Source organism: Lolium perenne, chromosome 5 (genome assembly GCF_019359855.2).
Source record: "Lolium perenne isolate Kyuss_39 chromosome 5, Kyuss_2.0, whole genome shotgun sequence".
NCBI lineage: Eukaryota > Viridiplantae > Streptophyta > Magnoliopsida > Poales > Poaceae > Lolium > Lolium perenne.
The window spans coordinates 188,346,688-188,366,257 of NC_067248.2; the positions used below are offsets into that span (position 1 = coordinate 188,346,688).

At 44.7% G+C, this 19,570-nt stretch overlaps 1 long non-coding RNA gene across 1 annotated transcript; it reads left to right on the top strand.

Moving 5' to 3' along the window:
* The first annotated feature begins 1,531 nt into the window (after positions 1–1,531).
* On the top strand, positions 1,532–3,206 carry LOC139831072 (uncharacterized). The gene is made up of 3 exons (XR_011745343.1): positions 1,532–2,455; positions 2,673–2,777; positions 2,956–3,206. It is a non-coding gene; the product is annotated as an uncharacterized lncRNA (long non-coding RNA).
* The last annotated feature ends 16,364 nt before the right edge of the window (positions 3,207–19,570 follow it).

Sequence of the window (19,570 nt, forward strand, 5' to 3'; positions counted from 1 at the left end):
ATACATATTCTTCATTTATATCTTAGATTATTCAATTCTTTCTAATCATGTGACTTTTCGTTCAAACTCTCATCGCCATATCTTGCAAGCCAAACCTCATGCCACACCTTAGTACCATAGAGCGATTTCCGATTGTTGTCTTGTTTGATTATGATGTTGTTGTTGAATGGTGTGTTTATGTTGTGTTATATTCTATGTTATAGTTGTACGGAGAGGCACGTATTTTGATTAAGAGAAGTGAACACGCTTCGACTACCAAAAAGGCAACTTATTTTTATTATGCATTAGTGTTTTCGAAACTAGAATGCATGGTAGAGTTTTGTTTTCAAAAGTTATGCTATGCTCATTAATCCTAGTAGTGTGTAGCCACCCATGAACCATTGCTAGTATTCTTAGTATGCCTAGCAATAACAAAATGCCACTGCTGTTTTTGATTGTTTTGGATTTTGAGTATTGAGAATTAAAATTAACAACCTTAATGAATCACCTGGGTGGATTGGTTGAGTGGTGGGCGGCTGCTCAGGCCTCCGATCCCTGGGGATGGACCAGTGGACGGGTGGGTGCCTGAGAGCGCGTGGTTGAATAGTGGTTGCCACCCAGGATTAAAGAGATTATTATGTCGTCCATGTTTTAGATAGCTTCCAGTGCAACCACAATACATTATGGGCTCTGTCTTGGCTAAGTACTTGTGGGAAACCTCGCCTAGGGTACCGCTAGCGGGTGGAGTTTGGGTACGGGCGGATCCGGTAGGTGGAGGGGCTACTAAGGAAATGCTTCGTAGTGACCTCGTCCTGGCCTTAATGAAGATGAAGAATTTTGGCAAAAGGGCTTGGTTGTTAATTGTGGGTAAAGAGCGCAACCTCTCGAGAGTTAAACCTAAGATCTTAGTCGTGTCCCCGGTTATGGACAATTTGAGCTTTCTAGGCAAGGAATGTACGGAAGAATCTCATCACCTTTTCTGAATAAGTTAAAATTTGAGTAGCAACTGTCGAATAGTACCTGGGAGATGTAACCATGGTACTGTTTATGACAACATTACAAGTTTACAAAAGTTTTGTTTTAAATAAAATGTAGGATAAAATTGGCTTTATGCAAATTTGCCTAAACTCCACTAGCCAAATATCATGTAGATAGTCATGCCTAAAAACTGCCACCATACAAGTGTCATTTGCCAGTACATCATTGTACTGACCTCCATTCGTGGGGCTGCATATTCAAACGTGCATGATTTTCTGAGGAGAAGTACGTGGTAGGATCTCGAGTCTACATTCCAACATGACTGCCTGTGGCACATGAAGATGATGAAGGCTCATTGATGATTTACTTTCCGCTGTGTTAGTTCTGAACATTGTTGAGCTAGTCCATGTGACTATGCAATTTGTAAGGTTTTATTTTACCCTCTGGATCAACGATGTAGTAATTTGATACTATTGCAATGATTACTATATTTTGTAATGTGTGTGCTATCAGTGATCCCGGAAATAGCACTATACACAGGTATCTTGCCTTTATTAAAAGGTAGGGTGCTACAGCAGTTCAGCAGTTTTCCGTAGTTAGCCCTGATAAATCAATCATTTAAAGTTGAATGTATGGTGCCTAATTTTGACCTCATATGCAGTAATTAATGGTTCCGTTCAAATGGTAAGGTTGGTTAGACTAGCAACCTGAAGGTGTGGAGGTACCTCTTCAGTCTTGAAGATGATCGGATCTAAGACAAGATCAAGAGTATGCCAGACGCTAAATTTTGGTGTTCCAGCTGAATATTTTCAAGTTTTCTTTTGGATAACATCACATGTCTGACTGAAAGCCAGTAGGTCTCAAGGACTATATTTACTTTTCTTATATGTACACCATAAATCAGATTTACAGCCTAGACTAGATATCGACCTGGTATTTATCTCTATTGGATTTACCTTAAAAAATTCAGTGAATCTTAATCTCTAATAGCGACATACATAGACATCAAAACAAGTTAAAACTTATAGTTTGAATAATGTCATGATTAAATGTGATCTACATTGATGAAGTAAACATAGTCTTTTATCCTACCGATGGTTAAGCAGGAGGGTATCTTGATTTGGATGATGAGTTTGTAGATAGATACATTATCCTACAAATACATGTTGTGCCTTTGCATTTTTGGACAATAAAATCTATAGATCGGATCTTGCTGCCATATTGTATTGTTCATTCCATCGATGATACCTCCCTCCCCTCGCGTAGACTTAGAGAGAGATTAAATTCCTAAGTAAATTATCATCAAAGAGATATCAAATTCTACAGATATATTGTTACAAAGCTTATGTTAAAAATACTTTCTCGCTTTTGCCTTTGCGCCGGGGCGCAACGGGTTTTTTTTCTCATATGATTGGATTTCTGTGCTTGGTGGAGCAGGTAGGACACAAACAGGCACACATGGGAGAAGGTGCTCATGGGACTCGTTGCCGATGTCAAGGTCAGAATCTCCTGAATATTCTGCTCCACTACCCGAGATGTTTGTCGCTGCGAGAGATTCGTCCATTTTCTTTAGTGTCCTGCTTGTTGTTTGCGCTCCTCAACAGTCTGTTGGCGTGGACGCCGTCATTCCCACGGGCACATTCAAGCAGCGATGGTGATCATGCTGATTCAATCTGCTCGCGAGGCTAATCCTAGGTTCCGTTCTGCTCTTGCAGGCCTGGTTTACATGTGTCTCCAGGATGCCGATTCATGGCGAGGCTAATCCTAGGTGTGGTTGTTGCTGTCGCAGGCTTAATTCACATGTGTGTCTAGAATTTTAGGTACCTTTTGTCCCTCTCCTTTTTGATATCAAGCACCACATTGTTTTGATCCCTTAGTTTGTTTCATGGCCTCTTCTATTAATCAAGTGGGAAGAGTTTGCTGTTGTTTACATATAGCCATTGTATTTTTTTAATCCATCTAAATAACGTTGCTTTGTTTCCTTGCTGTTTCCTTCAGATCATGATGAGGTTGCCAATCCCTATTGCTTCCGGTCATTAGCAGAGGCTGTTGTTTGGGAGAAGGTGTAGTACATAGTACTAGGTCTACTCACACCCAGAACCAGAGCAAGGTATATTGCTTTGAATCCTACCCATTTGCATTACATAGCCACATTGTGTTATGACTAGAAAAGACCTCTTTTGCGACTGCTTAATAGCTTCAGGATGACCTAATATTTCTGGGAACAAGCATAAATATATTGCTTTAAATCCTACCCATTCGCACTACATAGCAATATAGCAATATAGTGCTATGATAAGCTTACCAACAGGTTCTTGGTACTAGATTCTTTAAACACAATAGCTTAACTGATGAAAAATTGTACTTTACCAGTATGAAGGAGAAACTTAGAAACTCACAATGATGCTATCACCAATTAATTTTGAGCGTATATATAATTTTTAATTCTTGGTGATCGGGGTGCAGATGATTAAGGTATTAAGTAATATCCCTAAATGAAAAGTTGCAGCGCTCTTCGGTTCAGTACTTCAGTTTTCAGTTAACAATGGACTAGCTCCTTTAATTTCTTTTGGGAGTATGTCCTTTGGTGCAACAATTAATATTCTTACGTGTAGAGTTGATATCATAGTGCAAAGATTGCTGGCTGAATTCTATAACTGACCTATCATCACATACATAGTTCTTATATGCCCTCTTAATGACAATAGTTAGCATGCACACTATGTTCTGTGTAAGCTATGTTTCTTTTAAATATGATTATTCATCATTCACTATAACTACCATGATCTGTATTCCTATAGGTGGTTAATCAAATATATTATCAAATATATTATGTACTGTTAGCAGCTAACATACACTACCCACCATTCAATTAACCATCATCCCCATGATGTCTGCAAGACATCTATTTACTTGGAAGATTTAAATCTACTGCTACCCACATAGGTATGCTCTGTACGGATCCAATTACAAGCCCGGTGTAGATATAAACTGTGGATAACATCATGCTCAAATAATTTTAGGCCTGATTTTGGCCCTGTGCCAGTATTTGCTTGATTTTATCTTTCTTTTGAAATTCTTCAGATAGGAAGCAACATTTTCATGCCCCAATCCAGAATATGCAGAGAAGATGATCGCTGCAATTTATGAAGTACGGGTTGATGGAAATTTGATTGGTGGGACGGTCACATGTGTATTGCCAGAAATGTTTCTCATGTAAGTATTACCATGTTCTGTTCATTCTGGTGTGTTCCGGGATAACAAACCAAATAAGGCCCCCTCTATTTGTTTTATAATAATGAGCATGCTTTGGGCTACATCATATATAGTAGCAGAATGACTTTGGATTTCAGGTATAATTTATAGGCGTCACACTCCTTTTGATATAATCTGTATATTTGGAACACCAGGTAAGCATATCAGGTAAATGAAAAGGGTTGGCCAATACTGAATGAGGGTAACGCTACTTGCAGAGTAATTACAGAATGAACTTAGTCAGCATTTGCCTTTGTTGATCTACTCGAATTACTGCATTTGTTTTGTACCTTTAAACTCTCCTTATAACGACTTGGTTTATTTTCCATTTGTGAAATAATGGTTTGTAGACTTAAGACAGCCCATTGGTATAATCACCACATTTACTTTGGTTGGAGTTATATGTTTGGTTTTCTGTAGTGTCACATGCGGTTGCAACATGCCACGTGTTTGGTTCTTGACCTATCTTCAGTTTTCGCGAGTTAGATTTCTTCTCGAGCATCATGCCATCAGGACGTCGAGCATTTCATTTTGTTAAACAAACATCATTTTGTGTTTGGCTATTTCTGTCTATTAAACTAGATGATACCCCGCGCGTTGCGGTGGGAATCTTTGCTACAAAATAGAATTTATTTACCATCAATTAGAAATAAATGTCATCTATAAATTCTATGGTTACTATTCAGAGGTCATTTGAATGTTTCTCTGTCACGATGAGTGTTCGAAAGATTGTCTTGGTTCGGTAGTCACTTCGAATTTCTCTGTATTGTATTCTACTAATCGCAATGTTCATAAATAGAATAATTTAACTATCTTGTGTTGGTGAATCTGTTCTCTTATTTGTTAATATCTTCAATTCAAATTTGGTTCAGATTTGTAAACAATGATTGCTAATTCCGTACAATTTACTAATTCCCTGCATGTGTTTGTAATAGTGTTTGGTGCTTGAAAATAAAATTGATGTTGGCCTTTTTATTTTTACCACGAGTATTATCCTGAAGCTAGCCTGCCTCTTCTCGTGATCTCATTTATCCAATGTGCATGTAAGTTCCCCCACTTTTTTTTTGTCCTGTCTACATTTATCTTTATGTTGGTACAGCATTTTATAGGGGTGTTTTATAGGGGTGGTACAGTCATGCTCCACGGATGCAAAAATATTGGAAATATTACTAATACAATATTGTGGGGTTTTAACTTGTTTTTGTATATAAATGGGATTTTTAGCTTCTTTTTGTATATATATTTCTAGCTTACGCCTTTTCCTCCTGAAACAATACCAGGCAAGCTGACATGTGCCATTATTGATACTTTTAGGTATTTTCAGAGAGCTGCTCCTATAGTTACCCTGCAGCATATTTCAGTACTCTAGGCGAGAGATCCAAGCTATTGTTCAGATATCACAACAGCTTACTGCTCATATTGCCTATGAAGTGGCGCACATGTTCTGGTGGTGTGAGAATTTACCCCTAGCCTCACAGTAGTTTATTACTCTCTTTGTTACCCATCAGCCAACATAGTAAGTTAAGTTGGTAAGTAATATTAAATCAACATTGTGGATAGACTTGGTAGTTTATACTATCATCTATTGTTGGTTTTAATTCAAGTCTATTGATCTGCATAGACTTTCTGGTTGTTTGACGGCCGTGTGAGTATATTTTCTAATTGTTCTGCGTAGAGTATCATTTTTCACTAATATTTTGTCCATCTAATGATATATATTTAATAACGTGACATTGAGTTTTTAAGTTCTTACATTGGTAGTTTTTTCCCTTTTGTCCAATTTGGGTACATCCTACCCTATGTGCCATTTACCGCCCTAAAACTACGGTATTTTACATTGGTGCTTCTTGAGCTGAAAATACGATGGCAACTTCATTGTAACTGTGATGCCCATACCATTGTGCAATTATGACAGATAACGGGTACTGCAAACTGGTACTGATGGTACGAAGAAAAATATGCGAGGAACATAAAGGAATTTTTGATGCTGGTGCTTCATCTGCAAGGAGCTCAGGATGGCCTTGTATCTGTGGCGCTCGAGCATCAGATGGTTCACTTTGCAAGAGTCATGTTGCCTCTATACCATCTACCGAAGAATAGACATGGTTTCATTGATCCATTTGTTTGTTGTAATAAAGTTTCAGTTAGAAATTTCAAAAGTACACTGATTATTCCATTTACAAGGTGCCTTTCCTTCCAACAACAAAAAATAGGATGATAAGAATGCAGAGTTGGTAGATAACTAGATATAGTGTGCCTTGTATATGTGACTTTGGTAGTTAAATCATCTTGGTACATTTTCCCTTGATTTTGTTCTGGAATCAAGTTCAGAAGTTCTCAAGCAGTCTACCTGATGCCATGTGCTTTATTGCTTTGGATTTTCATTCAGCCTGTATATGGATCTGCTTCTGGTGACCCCTTGCAATTTAAAAGAGCTATGGGCCATAAGGATCTCTTCTATATCGATGACAGGGAGGTCGACTTCAAAGAGGCAAGGACATTTTAATTCATGTATGAATTAGATAAATTTACACTTACTTTATTTTGATAATGAATTGGAAATATGTCTACCGCATGCAGATTACTGAAGCTCATCTACCCAAAACTCCTCTCGACACATCAGCTGTAGCTCACTGGCTAGCTATTGAGGGCATCCTCCAGCCTGCAATTCTCTCATGCTTCAGATCATTTAGCTTCCCTTGGTTTCCATGTTCATTGGAAATCTCCTCTCGCTGATATTATTTTTTCTGTCGGCTTGCTCACCTATCTGTTCTCGGTGGAATTTGCATGCTGTGTCATTTTTTAAAGACATTTTATATTGTGGTGTACTTACTGCAATGTCTCGCTTTACACTTACGACTTGCACCCAGAAATAAAAACTATACTAGATATAAGTAATACCGTTCAGTCTTGGTTTATACTCGTTTTGGTTCTACAATCATATTCTCTAGGAGAAATTTCTTATGTTTAACTCAAACTAGATGACCTGTTGCGCCCCGGCGCAAACACAAAAGGGAGATAGTACTCGAACCATCATGATAGGTCCCCTGGTAGCCACCCATAGTATAGATTCCAACATAGGTAGATAGAAACAATATTCTTCATCTAATAATAATATTGAGTTCAACATTACATTAGTACAACCATGCAAAGCAGGAAATTAAATATTTTGTCCTGCCATACAAAAGCAACTTAAACATGAAAACTAATGGTTACAGATTAGCCTATCATGAAGGTCGAACTTAAACATGAAAATTAAACTCATTTCACCTCATACATTATCTGGATATTTCACTGCTGCACTATAAAGACGCCAAATGGAGGCTACAGCTCCGTGTGCAAGTATATTAGAAACGAACAGCCCGACCCCCGCGTCGCCCTCCTCTGGCGACGACGGGGGAACCCTAGCCGCCGCCTCTAGCCTCCCCCCACCCCTCTCCCTTGCTTCGCCGCCGCCGGAGGGGAGCCGGCAAAGCCGCGCGCTCCCCAGGGAAGGGGGCGGCGGGGCAGTTTCTTCCCCTCCCGCGTCCCCTGGCGAGAGGGAGCTCGCTGGGGCGCGCCGTGCGGCGGGCGCGGATGGCTGGCGGCGGGGCGCTGGCGGGGCCATGGGCGGTCGTGGCGGCGCGGCGGTGCTGCAGTGCTGCAGCGGTGCGGGGCGCAGTGGGGCTTGGCGGCGCGCGCACGAGCCCAGATGGGTTCCTGCAGGCCTGCACGGGCTTTCCCCGGCGTCGCGCTGGCTCGGCCTGTGGTTGCCAGGGCTGAGTCGGTGTCCTCCTTCCCGGCCTTCACCGGCGAGGCTGCAGGGGCGGGAGCGGTGCTGGACGGCGGGGCGGCGGCCCTGTGTGCGCTGGGTATTTTGGCGGCCGCTGTGGCTACGAGGGCGGCATGGTGGCTGGACCGGGGAGCTTGCGCTGCTGTGGCCGATGGCTCGGCCTGGACCTCTGTGTTGGCGTCCGTCAAAGCTCCCTCTCTGTGGCGGTTGGCGGTGGCCGCGGAGCTCTTCTCGGTGAGCTTGGTCGGCGGTAATGGTGCGACTCGGCTCTTAAACCCCGCACGGTGCGGGCGGTGGCAGCGGAGCTCGCGGAGCTCCTTGGTCTAGTTGGTGGCGGTGGTGGCTTGTGTGCGGAGGTGGCGCCGCTTCTGCACATGAGGTGTGTCTGCGGAGTGTGGGCTGGCAGCGTTGCCTCGCTGGTCGGCCGCGTGAGGGTGTGGTGGCTCGTTTGCTCCGGGCGAAAGCCTGACCGCACGGCGTCTGTGGATGTCGCCTTCCTTCTTGGGGGGCGGTCGTGGAGCTCTCTGACCTTTGCTGCCTCGGGTTCACGTCTTCGGGTGAAAGCCTAGATCCCGCGGGATCGGACGTCAGCGTCGATTCTTCGTCGTTCCCCTCTTGAGGGCGTCGTATTGAAGTTGGTGATCCCCTTCGCGCACTTCGACGGGCTGGACACACAGGGCATCTGGGTTGGCAGGAGGTCAACCGGAGATGCGGGTGTTCCGGGTGGAGACTTGTGTGGCAACGACGATGGTGGTGGCCAAGGTCTGGTTGCGGCAAGGTCATGTTAGTCGGCTCCGTTCCGGCGTGTCCAAATGTCTTCGTGGTGATCTCCTCTTGCTGTGAAGTCGAAGCTGGCCTTGGCCGGTGTACGATGACCATCGAGAGGCGGTCCGGTGAAGGTCCTATTTGGCGCTTGTCTTGCGCATCTCCTCTCCGAGGCTCGTCTTCAGAATCGGAGCTGCCGGTCTCTCCTCGAAGAGCCATCTGTTTGGCATAGACCGACTAGAGCTTCTTGTGTAGCTTTTGTGGGTAGCCAGGGTGGCTAGGTGTGCCCCTTGTGGCGGGGAGTGTGGTTGTGGGTGTGCTTTGGCACTGTTGTTGGTTTTCGCCCGGTTTTCTCCTAAAAACCGGGCACCTTCTTCTTAATGAATGGATGAGGCAAAGTTTTTGTCTCCGTTTCAAAAAAAAAATCTTCACCCTGCTGGGTCAAGCAGAGATAGCCAACGCCATTCCTGAAATCGAAATTTCAGAGATTTTTAACATAGGGACACTACTACTATGGTCACAGTAGATAATTAATAAGCTTTTTTTACACTTCCAACAAACATTTTTGAGTCGAAACATAAGAAAGTTCTCCTAGAGGATACTATGATTTTAGAACCAAAAAGATTATAAACCAAGACTTGAGTGGAGAGCTGGAGGAGGGGAGCGGTGGGGAGAGAAATTGAGAGAGGAGACGGGGATTGGGGGAGGAGCAGAGGCGACCGATTGGGGATGGGAGGAGGCTCAGGATTCGCTCGCGATTGCTCTAGGGTTTTCACCATGGTCGGGAGAGGCGTGACGCGGACGAGCGAGCGTGGCTGCCTCCGACCGGCGGCCCTCGCGGATAGCTGGTCCCATGCGTCATTGACTTGTTCGGAAGATCACAAAGTGAGAAAAAATTTAAAGCAATGGACGGCTGGAGTGAAAAGCGGAGGAAAGATTTTACTATGTCATGGATAATAAACGGTCAAGATGGATTTGCCCCTTCAGACGCTCTCGATAGCCGAGTAGTCTTGCGACCTTTAAGGTAAGAAATATGTCTATTGGAAGTGACAATAAAATCTTGCTAATTATCTACGCACTTAGTCTCTCTTCTGCAGCGATAGTAATAGTTATCCCTATGTTGAAAACCTCTGAAATTTGGATTTCAGGAGTGGTGTTGGCTATCTTGGCCCAGGAGGGTGAATATTGCGATCATCATCGCACGTGTTTTAAGATACTGGCACACGGAGCTGCAGCCTCCGCTTGCCCTCATTACGTAGAGGTCCAGTTCAGTATATTGGTTGTAACATGGCATCTTTAGTGCAGTTGACAGTCAAATATTCAGATGATGTATGAGCTGAACTGATTTTTGGTGTCGAAGATAATCGACTTCGAGAGGTGCAGAGTTCTCGTCTTAAACCATTTCTCAGCTCTCGTGTCATCGTCCACGGCGGGCATCTCAACGGCTTCATGGGCATCCATGCCAACACATTCGCCTTCGATGTGATCCTGCTGGGGTTGATATGCGACAGAGCCTCATTGCAAAGGTACAGGTGACTATAATTGTGTGTGTGCTAAAGGCATTAAATTTCAAATGGTTTGTTTGAAACCTGGTTACATAATTTATGCAAGTATTGCAGATTTTATATATGCGGCAACTATAGTTTGTGTGATTTTAAATAGTTGCAGCAACTGAACATCACATGTATCTATTTTTTTCTTGCTATATAACAGCTATATAATTGTAAGTGTCATTGTATGTAATGCATATATAATATATGCACACTCTGGTAGTTCTGTTTATTGAGTTCTATCTCTTTTTTATGAACTTGGTTCTCCTGTTTTATAGCTTCATCTTGTATAGTATGTTGGCATGTTAACATACTCACTCCCTAGAGTGTATTGGTTCCAAATTTTGGGATATTATAGGCTAATATTTCTTTTCTGCTCTTGCTCTATTCACACAATCATGTGATTATTTAGTTTAGGGCTGCGGTTACAAACATATCAAAAACACTATTTAGGATCTTCAGCACAAGCTTTCTAATGCTGACTTTTGTGCTCTTGCAAATGAATATTTCCCTGCGGTTTTTTAACTACGGAGATTTATTGTTTATTTCCGTTTGGTCATTGTTGCCTTACAAAGTTCACCATGGATTATGTGAATGGATCATATCAAAAGTTCATAACAGATGCATCTACTAAAATAAGGTAAAACACATATGGTTTAAATTCTGGCCTGATTCTGCCATTTGCGCGATAGCGCAACGGGTCATCTAGTAGTACCAACAGTTCGAAGAAAAGGTCTTCCCAAAATAATGGGACAAGATGCATTGCATTCAATATCCAAGACAACAAAATCAACGGGGACAAGGTTATTGTTAACCGTAATACGAACATTATCAATCCTCCCCAAAGGTTTCTTTGTTGAATTATCGGCAAGATTAACATCCAAATAACAATTTTCAATGGTGGCAAGTCAAGCATATTATAGATTTTCTTAGGCATAACAGAAATACTTGCACCAAGATCACATAAAGCATTACAATCAAAATCATTGACCTTCATCTTAATGATGGGCTCCCAACCATCTTCCAACTTCCTAGGAATAGAAGTTTCAAGTTTTAACTTATCTTCTCTAGCTTTAATGAGAGCAATTGTAATATGTTTTGTAAAGGCCAAATTTATAGCACTAGCGTTAGGACTTCTAGCAAGTTTTTGTAAGAACTTTATAACTTCAGAGATATGACAATCATTAAAATCTAAACCATTATGATCTACAGAAATGGGATCATTGTCCCCAATATTTTGAAAAATTTCAGCAGTTTTATCACAAACAGTTTCAGCAGTTTTAGCAGTTTCAAGCAGTTTTGCACGCTTTGCACTAGGAGTAGAAACATTGCCAACACCAATTATTTTACCATTGATAGTAGGAGGTTTAGCAACATGTGAAGCATCAACATTACTAGTGGTGGTAATAGTCTAAACTTTAGCTACATTATTCTCTTTATTAAGTTTTTCTTCTTTTTCTTCTCTTTCCCACCTAGCATGCAATTCAGCCATCAATCTAATATTTTCATTAATTCGAACTTGGATAGCGTTTGCTGTAGCAAATGACTTAATATCTTTATCTTCATTAGGCATAACTTTCAATTTTAAAAGATCAACATCAGCGGCAAGACTATCAACCTTAGAAGCAAGAATATCAATTTTACCAAGCTTTTCTTCAACAGATTTGTTAAAAGCAGTTTGTGTACTAATAAATTCTTTAAGAATGGCCTCAAGACCAGACGGTGTACTCCTACTATTGTTGTAAGAATTACCATAAGAATTACCATAACCATTACCATTATTAGAAGGATATGGCCTATAGTGTTACCAGAATTATTCCTATAAGCATTGTTGTTGAAATTATTACTTTTAATGAAGTTCACATCAACATGCTCTTCTTGAGCAACCAATGAAGCTAAAGGAACATTATTAGGATCAACCTTAGATCTACCATTCACAAGCATAGACATAATAGCATCAATCTTATCACTCAAGGAGGAGGTTTCGTCAACAGAATTTACCTTCTTACCCCGTGGAGTCCTTTCCGTGTGCCATTCAGAGTAATTTATCATCATATCATCAAGAAGCTTTGTTGCGGCCCCTAAGGTGATGGACATAAAAGTACCTCCAGCAGCTGAATCCAATAGGTTCCGCGAAGAAAAATTTAATCATGCATAGAAGGTTTGGATGATCATCCAAGTAGTTAGTCCATGGGTTGGACAATTCTTCACCAAAGATTTCATTCTTTCCCATGCTTGGGCAATATGTTCATTATCCAATTGCTTAAAATTCATAATGCTACTTCTCAAAGATATAATTTTAGCAGGAGGATAATATCTACCAATGAAAGCATCTTTACATTTAGTCCATGAATCAATACTATTCTTAGGCAAAGATATCAATCAATCTTTAGCTCTTCCTCTTAAGGAGAAAGGAAACAATTTCAGTTTTATAATGTCTCCATCTACATCCTTATACTTTTGCATTTCACAAAGTTCAACAAAATTATTAAGATGGGCAGCAGCATCATCAGAACAAACACCAGAAAATTGCTCTCTCATAACAAGATTTAGTAAAGCAGGTTTAATTTCATAGAATTCTGCTGTAGTAGCAGGTGGAGCAATAGGAGTGCATATAAAATCATTATTATTGGTGCTAGTGAAATCACACAACTTAGTGTTTTCAGGAGTATTCATTTTAACAGTAATAAAAATAAGTAAAGCAAACTGAATAAAGTAAAGTAAATGCAAGTAACTAATTTTTTTGTGTTTTTGATATAAGAAGCAAACAAGACAGTAAATAAGGTAAAGCAAGTAACTAATTTTTTTTGTGTTTTGATATAAAGAAAGCAAACAAAACAGAAAATAAAATAAAGTAAAGCAAGACAATAACAAGGTAAAGAGATTGGATGTGAGAGACATCCCTTGCAGCGTGTCTTGATCTCCCCGGCAATGGCGCCAGAAAAAGAGCTTGATAACGCGTGAAGCACACGTCCGTTGGGAACCCCAAGAGGAAGGTGTGATGCGTACAGCAGCAAGTTTTCCCTCAGTATGAAACCAAGGTTATCGAACCAGTAGGAGATGAAGGCCACATGAAGGTTGTTGGCGGAGGAGTGTAGTGCGGCGCAACACCAGGGATTCCGGTGCCAACGTGGAACCTGCACAACACAACCAAAATACTTTGCCCCAACTTAACAGTGAGGTTGTCAATCTCACCGGCTTGCTGTAAACAAAGGATTAAACGTATGGTGTGGAGAATGATGTTTGCTTGTAGAAAACAACAGAGAACAGAGATTGCAGTAGATTGTATTCAGATGTAAAAGAATGGACCGGGGTCCACAGTTCACTAGTGGTGTCTCTCCCATAAGAAATAGCATGTTGGGTGAACAAATTACAGTTGGGCAATTGACAAATAGAGATGCATATATATCATGATGATTACTATGAAATTTAATCAGGGCATTACGACAAAGTACATAGACCGCTATCCAGCATGTATCTATGCCTAAAAAGTCCACCTTCGGGTTAGCATCCGCACCCCTTCCAGTATTAAGTTGCAAACAATAGACAATTGCATTAAGTATATGGTGCGTAATGTAATCAACACAAATATCCTTAGACAAAGAATTGATGTTTTATCCCTAGTGGCAACAGCACATCCACAACCTTAGAACTTTCTGTCACTGTCCCATATTCAATGGAGGCATGAACCCACTATCGAGCATAAATACTCCCTCTTGGAGTCACAAGTATCAACTTGGCCAGAGCCTCTACTAGCAACGGAGAGCATGCAAGAACATAAACAACACATATATGATAGATTGATAATCAACTTGACATAGTATTCAATATTCATCGGATCCCAACAAACACAACATGTAGCATTACAAATAGATGATCTTGATCATGATAGGCAGCTCACAAGATCTAACATGATAGCACAATGAGGATAAGACAACCATCTAGCTACTGCTATGGACCCATAGTCTAAGGATGAACTACTCACGCATCAATCCAGAGGCGGGCATGGTGATGTAGAGCCCTCCGGTGATGATTCCCCTCTCCGGCAGGGTGCCGAGGGCGATCTCCTGAATCCCCCGAGATGGGATTGGCGGCGGTGGCGTCTCTGGAACTTTTTTCGTATCGTGGCTCTCGGTGATAGGGTTTTCGCGAGGGAGGGATTTTATAGGCGAAGGGGCAGAGTCGGGAGAGGCTCGAGGGGCCCACACCATAGGGCGGCGCGGGCCCCTCCTTGGCCGCGCCGCCTTGTGGTGTCGCCACCTCGTGGCCCCACTTCGTATCCCCTTCGGTCTTCTGGAAGCTCCGTGGAAAAATAAGACCCTAGGTGTTAATTTCGTCCAATTCCGAGAATATTTCCTGTGTAGGATTTCTGAAACCAAAAACAGCACAAAACAGGAACTGGCGCTTCGGCATCTCGTTAATAGGTTAGTGCCGGAAAATGCGTATAAATGATGTAAAGTGTGTATAAAACATGTGAGTATTGTCATAAAACTAGCATGGAACATAAGAAATTATGGATACGTTTGAGGCGTATCAACGCTCCTCACCACGCCCTCCTTCGAGCAGGCCGTGACCTACCTGCGCCTTGAGGAGCGCCGCCTAAAGCATCTCCGAGCTCGGGCGGCCCATACCGCCTTCGTCGCCGGCCTCTCCCGCGGTGCCCAGACACCCGCGCCTCGCCCCACGGGTCCGCCGCCGGGCTTCCACTCATCCGGCCTCCAGGCCGGTCACACCGGGTCATGGACCGGCCCATCCGGTCACCAGGCTGGTCAGACCGGGCCGTGGACCGGACCGGCCAGCGCCCAAGCCGGTCCAACCGGCTCCTGGACCGGGCAGGCCGCTACTCCTGGCGGTGGTCGCCGCGGGCGTCGTCGCCGTGGCGGTGGTGGCAACGGCGGTGGCAATGGTGGCGCCAACGCCACCGCCCCCGCGCCTCGTCCACCTCAGCACACCGCCCCCCCGCCATGGACCGCTGGTCACAATCCGTGGACCGGGGTCGTTCATGCCTACTCCATGCCCGTGCCGCGCGCTATCTACCCGGGCATCATGGGGCCGCGTCCAGCCACCCACCAGGCTTTCTACGCGGCGCCCCAGCCCGCCCCGGCCTACGCTGCCCCCCCCCGAGCTCGGCCCCGTGGGACCCAGCGCTCCTGACCGCCCTCCAGAGCGTCCCCTCCGCTGGGGCGTATGGTGGCGGCGGTGACTGGTTCATGGACACCGGCGCCTCCGCGCATATGGCTGCGCACCCTGATATGTCTCAAACGTATCTATAATTTCTAATGTTCCATGCTACTTTTATGATGATACTCACATGTTTTATACACATTATATGTCATTATTATGCATTTTCCGGCACTAACCTATTGACGAGATGCCGAAGAGCCAGTTGCTGTTTTCTGCTGTTTTTGGTTTCAGAAATCCTACTAAGTAAATATTCTCGGAATTGCATGAAATCAACGCCCAGGGGCTTATTTTTCCACGAAGCTTCCAGAAGACCGAGGGAGATACGAAGTGGGGCCACGAGGCGACGCCACACTAGGGCAGCGCGGCCCAGGTCCTGGCCGCGCGGCCCTGTTGTGTGGGTCCCTCGTGACGCCCCCTGACCCGCCCTTCCGCCTACTTAAAGCCTTCGTCGCGAAACCCTCTATACCGAGAGCCACGATACAGAAAACCTTCCAGAGACGCAGCCGCCGCCAATCCCATCTCGGGGGATTCAGGAGATCGCCTCCGGCACCCTGCGGAGAGGGGAATCATCTCCCGGAGGGCTCTTCATCGCCATGATCGCCTCCGGATCGATGTGTGAGTAGTTCACCCCTGGACTATGGGTCCATAGCAGTAGCTAGATGGTCGTCTTCTCCTCGTTGTGCTATCATGTTAGATCTTGTGAGCTGCCTATCATGATCAAGATCATCTATTTGTAATGCTACATGTTGTGTTTGTTGGGATCCGATGAATATTGAATACTATGTCAAGTTGATTATCAATCTATCATATATGTTGTTTATGTTCTTGCATGCTCTCCGTTGCTAGTAGAGGCTCTGGCCAAGTGGATACTTGTGACTCCAAGAGGGAGTATTTATGCTCGATAGTGGGTTCATGCCTCCATTGAATGCAGGACAAAGGATGAGAAAGTTCTAAGGTTGTGGATGTCTTTGTTGCCACTAGGGATAAAACATCGATGCTTTGTCTAAGGATATTTGTGTTGATTACATTACGCACCATACTTAATGCAATTGTCTGTTGTTTGCAACTTAATACCGGAAGGGGTTCGGATGATAACCTGAAAGTGGACTTTTTAGGCATAGATGCATGCTGGATGGCGGTCTATGTACTTTGTCGTAATGCCCTGATTAAATCTCGTAGTACTCATCATGATATATGTATGTGCATTGTTATGCCTTCTTTATTTGTCAATTGCCCAACTGTAATTCGTTCACCCAACATGCTATTTATCTTATGGGAGAGACACCACTAGTGAACTGTGGATCCCGGTCCATTCTTTACATCTGAAATACAATCTACTGCAATACTTGTTCTTTACTGTTCTTCACAAACAATCATCATCTTCCACACTATACGGTTAATCCTTTGTTACAGGAAGCCGGTGAGATTGACAACCTCACGGTTACGTTGGGGCAAAGTACTTTGATTGTGTTGTGCAGGTTCCACGTTGGCGCCGGAATCCCTGGTGTTGCGCCGCACTACACTTCGCCGCCATCAACCTTCAACGTGCTTCTTGGCTCCTACTGGTTCGATAAACATTGGTTTCTTACTGAGGGAAACTTGCTTCTATACGCATCATACCTTCCACTTGGGGTTCCCAACGGACGTGTGCTTTACGCGTATCACACCCCGGTAACCTCTCTTTTTCTACACCCGCCTCCACTTCCTCTCGCATCATCGTTGGCAACGGTCATGCTCTCCCCATTACTCACACCGGTTCCGTCTCTTTTCCTTCCAATTCCACTCCTCTCTCTTTAACTAACGTTCTTGTGTCTCCTGACTTGATTAAAAATCTTGTTTCTGTTAAATCTTTCTGTCGTGGTAATCCTGTGACTGTGGAATTTGACGCCTTTGGTTTTTCTGTCAAGGATGGTCGTACTCGGATGCTCCTCCACCGATGTGACAGCCCCGGCGATTTGTACCCTGTTGGTTTGGCCTCCACCACCACCAGCAGCCCACTCGCCCTCTCTGCCGGTGTCGATCTCTGGCACGCCCGCCTCGGCCATCCTAGCTCCTCCGCGCTGCTTCAAATAATGCAAGGCTTCTCCTTTACTTGTAATAAACGGATGCCCACTCTTGTGAAGTATGTCGTCTAGGCAAACAAGTTCGCCTCCCGTTTAGTTCCTCCTCCACAGTCGCGTCTTTTCCGTTTCAACTTATTCATAGTGATGTTTGGACTTTGCATGTTCCGAGTAATTCTGGTTATACTTATTATCTCGTGATTCTTGATGATTACTCGCATTTTGTATGGACTTTTCCCCTTCGTCGTAAATCCGGTGTTGCCGCCACCCTCGCCGCCTTTTTCGCCTTCGTTTCCACTCAGTTCGGTCGCCCATCCACGCCTTACAAACCGACAAAACAAAGAGTTCGACAACATCACCATTCGCTCACTTCTCGCCGCCCATGGCGCCGTCTTCCGCCTCACGTGTCCATACACTTCTCCACAGAATGGTCGTGCTGAACGGATGCTTCGTACCCTCAACGACTGCGTCTGCACCCTTCTGTTCCACGCATACATGCCCCCACGGTTCTGGCCGGATGCTCTTGCCACGGCGACTCTCCTCATCAACATCCGCCCGTGTCGTGTGCGTTGGTCTTACATGCCGCATCACCTACTCTACGGTGCGCCGCCCGCCTATGATGATCTCCGCATCTTCGGCTGCCGGTGTTATCCTAACACTGCTGCCACCGCCACGCATAAGCTTGCGCCGCACTCTCTCCCTTGTGTGTTTCTCGGCTACCCCGCCAACACCAAGGGCTACCGCTGCTACGACCCGGTCTCACATCGTGTCCTCACCTCCCGGCACGTATACTTTGACGAGTTGGTTTTTCCGTTTCAGCAGGGACCCTTGGCGACGCCTCCGACAACGCCCCCGGCGCCCGCTGGCCCTCTTGTGGCCGCGCGCTGATGACTGACCGTGGCGGCCCCCTCTGCGCCGGCCCCGCCTGGTCCCTCGGCGTCTCCGTCGCCCCCGGCGCCCCCGTCACCCTCGGCGCCCCCGGCGCCCCCGGCGCCCGCGACGCCCGAGGCACCTCCATCGGCCGCCTCGTCGTCGCCCGCTTCATCGCCCGCCTCGCCGCCCGTCGTCGCTGCGGCTCCTGTGCCCATGCTCACCCGAGCATGTGCGGGCGTGCGGCGGCCGTCTACACGCTACCCCGCTGACCAGTACGTCTGCACGGTGTCCCCGTCCGCCGCGTCTACCTTCTATGCCAGCGGCAACAGCGTCCTGTCGCATGACGGCGGAGTGCCTCCCAGCCGCCCACCCGGCGCCCAGGCCGGTCAGACCGGGCCACCGGCCGGCCCGCCTGGCACCCAGGCCGGTCAGACCGGGCCACCGGCCGGCCCACCCGGCACCCAGGCCGGTCCCACCGGATCCTCGACCGGGACATCCACCTGTTGGAGATATGCCCAAGAGGCAATAATAAAGTGGTTATTATATATCTTTGTGTTTATGATAAATGTTTATATACCATGCTATAATTGTATTAACCGAAACATTGATACATGTGTGTTATGTAAACAACAAGGAGTCCCTAGTAAGCCTCTTGTATAACTAGCTTGTTGATTAATATATGATCATAGTTTCATGATCATGAACATTGGATGTTATTAATAACAAGGTTATGTCATTATGTGAATGATGTAATGGACACACCCAATTAAGCGTAGCATAAGATCACGTCATTAAGTTCATTTGCTATAAGCTTTCGATACATAGTTACCTAGTCCTTCGACCATGAGATCATGTAAATCACTTATGCCGGAAGGGTACTTTGATTACATCAAACGCCACTGCGTAAATGGGTGGTTATAAAGGTGGGATTAGGTATTCGGAAAGTATGAGTTGAGGCATATGGATCAACAGTGGGATTTGTCCATCCCGATGACGGATAGATATACTCTGGGCCCTCTCGGTGGAATGTCGTCTAATTAGCTTGCAAGCATATGAATGGTTCATAAGAGATGACATACCACGGTACGAGTAAAGAGTACTTGTCGGAGACGAGTTAGAACAAGGTATAGAGATACCGATGATCAAACCTCGGA